This window comes from Labrus bergylta, chromosome 7, assembly GCF_963930695.1.
Source record: "Labrus bergylta chromosome 7, fLabBer1.1, whole genome shotgun sequence".
Taxonomy (NCBI): Eukaryota; Metazoa; Chordata; class Actinopteri; order Labriformes; family Labridae; genus Labrus; species Labrus bergylta.
In genome coordinates, this window is record NC_089201.1 from 19,773,532 (window position 1) to 19,779,531 (window position 6,000).

Genomic DNA, 6,000 nt, shown 5'->3' on the forward strand with positions numbered 1-6,000 from the left:
GGACACCTTCAAAAAGACCAATTTTGAGTGCTACAATACTAACCGTAGGTAACTGTGTCAAACAGCATATTGCATATGTGTAACAGCTGTTGCTGGCACAATCCATATTCTTTAGCCTTCAACAAGAAACAAACTGCATACAAACTCTGAAATGTTGTTAAGGGTACCATAAAGATGTGACTACAAGTCACACAGCTATCAAGTCACAGTCTGCTCTGCAGAATCTCCAACAACAGACTGAAAAAAGGTTCAAACTGTGTGATGATTTCCCTTGCATTCAGCCAACTCTTATGTTCACTTGTTGTCTTCAGTTATGGAGTTGTGATAATCCAATAAACTAGCCTCCCCAGCATGCTTTGCACAGGGAAGTTGCAGGCTTGCAAGAAACAAAAAAAAAAAAAATTCAATCATGTCAGGTGCAAGCAGTGAGTGATGGTTGTGGCTGCACTTGTGGTCCTTAAAGCACATGTGCATTATGAAGATTATAACGCCTCCTGGGTAAAATATGTTCTTAACATTGTAAACTGGTTGATTGGTACACCACAGGATGCAGCTTACTGTTTATATGAAAAATGGTACCGTGTAATATGCATAAAAATGCATTTTATGCACCAAATTTGATGCTAAATGCTGAATCAACACTCTATAATTATAACTAACTTTTCTTCAGTTTATAATATACAAACTATTAATAGATAGTTTTCCACTTTTGTTTGATTTATAAATATTCTCAGAAAATGTTCATCTTAAGATTTAAATCCAAATTTGGCTTTTAACTGTCCATATGAGACTAAGTCATCTGAAAAACTAAGCTGCAATATGAACATCCCATTCAAAATGCTAATTTTTACAGCAGAAATAAACATGTTTACAGCCTGGTTCAAAAAACGTTATTGGTCTGATTAATTATTGTCTTCATTTGCACACACTGTAGAGGGATATATATATTTTTAAAAACTCATCAATTTTGTTTTTTATAAAGGATAAGAGTTATGCATAAGGCTGACAGGCGGGCGCGATGCAACAGTTGGTCAAGAGGCTTAAAACCCGCCTCAGCTCCAGCTCTCAGCCCTTCATTAGTTGTCTGAAAGTTAAGTTGAGACAGGATTTCCAGCATATCGAGCGCTACCGACGGGCTTCCAAAGACCCCTTCAGTAAAAGATGGGTGACGTCACTCAGGCTTTGTCCATTAATATTAAAAGTCTATGACTGAAACAGACTAAATTAATGCTATATGCCAGGTCTTGATGTTTTTGCACTGGTAGGCACACTAAAACGATTTTAAAATTCAAAGCCTTCATGTCAGGAGTAGCAACAGGTGGTTTAGAAGAGTGATGAATTTGGGCTGATTCCAGTTACAGAACCTTTGCACATATTGCAAGTAGTTTATAATGGGTACATTCAGATATACCTGCTTCATTAAATTGTTTTTTAAGTATGGAAATGCTAACGTCAAAAACCAGTATAAAGATGTGATGGGATGAATTCAGCTTAGAGGGATGGAATTCATCATGCTCTACTCAGACTGACTGGCTTTTGAAAGTTTATTGCTACACTGTTGTAAAAATTCATCTGCTGTGAATAGTCATTTTCACGAACCATTAAGGCAAAATGGGATAAAGACGCAAACTGCAATTTAAAAAAAAAACACAACGGTAAGTCTGACATCTCCTGAAAGATTTCCATAAAGACATCAAACAAAATATCTTTGTTCAGTTTTCTTTTAAATCAATTGATAATATACATATATATATATTTTTACATTACTGACCTTTAATATTTAGCCTCACCAACCTTCAACATTTTGAACAACTTTTTAAAATAATCATATTTTTTTGCAAGCTGCTTTATGTTTTTAAAATATACCATGTCTGGAAAATTTGTGTTTTTTTCCTTACTTAATACAACATTTGCTTTTCAGTACTTTTGCTAAGTGCTTAATGTCCTTGGGGGATTAAATAAAAACATCTCTTTATATCTGATGCCCTCACACTGAGTGTCTATGAGCTGTTAATACATAGATTAGACTGACTAATGTGCCAAATGTTCTAAAGTTTCCACAGAATGTTATTTCTAGATATGGCAAATATGTAATGTTGAATTTGTCCCATTTTGTGGTCAAACATACATTGCAAAGACACAGTTTGTGTTTAGCAAACTCATACATGCATATAGCTTTAATTTAAATTAAACATCTGCTGCATTATTTCAGCAGTATTGTGTATATAACATATAGCTTCTTCCTACTTTTGACTAAACCCCGAAGGATGTAGACTCTGCAGCTGTTCTAAGCAGACTTGACACACAAAAAAAGAAGTGTGTCTCGTCTTGTTTCAGTTAAAGTCGAAATCAAAGCAGCAGCATTCTTTGTTCAGGAGTGAGACGCAACATGTCGGGTTTCTGGAAGCTGTTGACTGAATTTCTCCCCTCAGGATTGTTGGGAAACTGGACATGAGAGTTTATTGTGTTACCTCCTTCCACTGACTGAATGATAAAGTGAAGAGTCTACCATAGAAGCCAGACAGCAGCAAGCTTGTTTTTCCTTTTCAGGAAGCCAGGCTTAATGGAGAAAGGCACAAACCTTCTTTAATAGTCATGAGATCAAAGCAAAAAAGTCAAAGTTTAAAATGACTTAAACCTGCACTGGAATAATGAATGATGAAAAATGTCTAGAAAACACAAAAAAAAGATGTAAACATGAATTAGATTAAGCAATTAGACACACACTACACACAATTAGATTGTGTGTAGCTTTAAATGCAAATGAGCTGTGTTCAACCAGGCCCGTCCCCAGAAGGAGAAGTTGCTCTGGCTTTCTTACACCATGCCCAACTGTTTATGATGAGAAGACAGACTCAGAGGGCAGAACAAAGACCTAGCTGTGGGAGTGTCAGCCACCTGGGGGGAGGGGTTACTACCCTTTGTGATGTCATAAAGGGAAAATCTCCAAACAGCCTGTTTGTGCACACATTCTGAAGACAAAGGATGGAAAGGATGGACTTTTCTCATAAATGGGGGGTTTGTAGACAGACTAGAGACAAATATTAACGTTCGAAACTGAAGGTAAAGTTTATTTTGCAAAAAAAAAAAAGGGGAACGTTAATGTAAAATCTAGTGACAGTAGTGGATCACAAAATAAAAGTCATTTAACTTGGAAAAAAAACAAAAAACGTTTGCAGCTTGTGGTACATTTTCCCCAAAATACCCACATTAATTATCATACATAGAGGTTAGTTTTCTATTTATAATTGTGACATAATAATCTTAATCTTCATTTATTTTTAATTTGCTTTCAGTTGAATAGTGTGCAAGACTTTGATCCTTCTGGGTTCAAGGGTTTATGTCTGCTGTGGCTCCCACGTGGGGACTTAGCTGTTGCTTTGATGTCAAGCAGACAGTTCTGCATAGTCAATAAACACTTCCCCTAACCCCGCTGCTACACACAAAAAAACCTGACTCCTCTCTATTACTCGCTTTTTTGATTGCCTTGCTATTGTTTTACTGTCTTGGCTGGATTGTCGCTATCTCCCATGCACCAGGATGGCATCCAAGAAGGCGATCTGTTGAGGCCCATCTTTGCCTGGGCCATATGCCACAACCCGCGTCTCTGTAGGCAACTCAATCTACCCTCCTTATTTATTTAACAACCCCATGAAAGAGTCATGAGTTCCCAATTCACACAATGTGTCAGCCAAAAGACTGCATCTGTCTGCCATTAAAACCATCTTTTTGGCATCCTGCTTAAACAGACTCACGGTGGGCGAATGTCGATACTAAACCGATGATTTGTGCCCTCGTTAAGGGGACAGCTGAGTGTTTGCAGGCGGATGTATTACCAAGGTGATCTCGGCAGTATTATCAAGGTAAATAGGTAAGCAGGTAAGAGGCCAATCCATCCTTTTATTCTGTTCCATTTCTAATTCCCCTGTGTAAGGCCTGAATATGCCACCGTGAAATAATTGAGAGCTCAGTTGTTGTTTCACCTTGAGGTGGTTAAGCGGGCCGCAAATAATTTGGCTTCTGCCTACATCGCCTCAAGGACAGCGGGTTGCAGAAATTTGATGGTGCAGCAGAGGCAGGTGCCGCTGTGAGATAGACGATGAGATCTGATGAAAACAGCACAGGCAGGCTGCTGCTCCCATTTGTCAGCATTGTTCCGAGATATGTGCAGGTGAGTGTGGGCTTCATTTTTCATTATTTTCTCCATCTACCTTGTGATAGTGTTGTTTTTTTTGTCTGACTGGCTTGTTTTTGCAGACGTCCCACCATCATGTTATCTCAGAGATGTTAAAAGGTCAGCATATTGGACAAGACTATAACTTAACAGAAGATGGGATTTGCTGAGGGAAATCAACAACGCTGACACATAGTGTTATATTTATCTCGTTTAAGTTTAAATCTAAGATGAAAGTATGATTTTGTGATCATATTACTTGTTGTCTATGAGAAGAAGATGGAGATGGCATACTAGAGCAAAATTAGCTTTAAAGGAGCAATATGAAAATCAGACACGTTTAGCGTTTAAAATGGGTACTGCTGTCCAAAATCAAAGTACTGGAGAGACATGTCTTCCTAAGCCCCCTCCTTCCTAGAGTCGGTGTACACGCAGGTTGCAACGTCACATACTGGGCTTATTTTGCCTTTATGAAATAGGACAGCTGAGTGGGGGGTGACCTGCAGCAAAGGGCTGATGCTGTATTTTAACCCACAGCTGCTGTGACGAGGACTATAACCTCTGTACATGGGGCGTGACATAATCGCTACACTATGTGGCGCACCATACTTTCTAAAATCTTAAAGTTAAAGCTTTTAGCCATGTACAAGACCACACCCCTTTCTTATTGTTCTTTCTGTTCGTATAAAGCAGAGTATACACTACAAGATAATCGGATCAATTCAAGTTGAAGTCAACACCTTTCCTCCTCTCAGAATTTAAAATTAACCTTGTATGTAAAGACAATGCCCTTCATTCACAGGCTTACACAGTCTGAGTTCACTCTCTGGAGCAGCTAAAGGATCAATTCAGCTTACTGACTGACTTGGACATTCAGTAACAAACATTCCCAGGTGAATTACAGCCCCAGAGTAGACTCAGAAGCAATAATCAACTGAAAGGAGGTGTTGGGGTGTTTATGTACTTGGGTATCCTGGTTTTAATCCTTTTTTTTTAAAGTATCCTGTGTTTGTGCATGTAAATATCATATGGACATATGTTTTCAGAAACCCGGATAAGTCTTTATCTCGATGTTTTTAAACCTGTTTGAAACCTACCTGGAGAACTCTGCTATCACCGTTTCTGACAGCTGCTACCTGCGAAGGTGTGGCCTCAATTCAAAATCTGTGTTTTCTTGACATTTAAGAGAAACATGCAATTAAATGAATTTTAGCAAAGAAGTTGAAAACATTTCATTTCATTAGATTCAAACTGTCAATTAGAAAGTGAAGATTTCACAAACATGAGAAAAAAAAAACTTTCAACATCTCAAAGAAAAGCACCAACAACAACCAATAAATATCACAGTATACTGTATAGACACAGCAGGCTAAAAACCTCCCTGAACAGCTGAAGGGAGCGCCTTAATCACTGAAGGCTCGTTTTTTCCACACCAGAAATCATTCCCAAAACACATCTGTGCCTAATATAAGGCATGTTTTCCAAATGGAGCACATTCTGACATTCATTAAAATAATGATGGGCTATATTCCAATTCAAATTCTGTCATCATCATGATCAACTGCACTCCATATATTAGAGGTGCCTATAACTGTGATTCACACAGAAGTGAAAGGACGCAATATTGACTGATGTTAATTACAGGCTGTTCTCAAAAAGTACAGAGGTAATTAAATCCCCTCAAAATTGACAAGAGCATAATTATTCTATGAAGTGCGCTTGATCACATATAGCAATTTTCAAAAGGCAGTATCTAATTTTCTAAAGAGGTAATAAGTGTATGACAGCAGATCATTTGATGTCCTAAAGTTCTAATGGAGACAGAC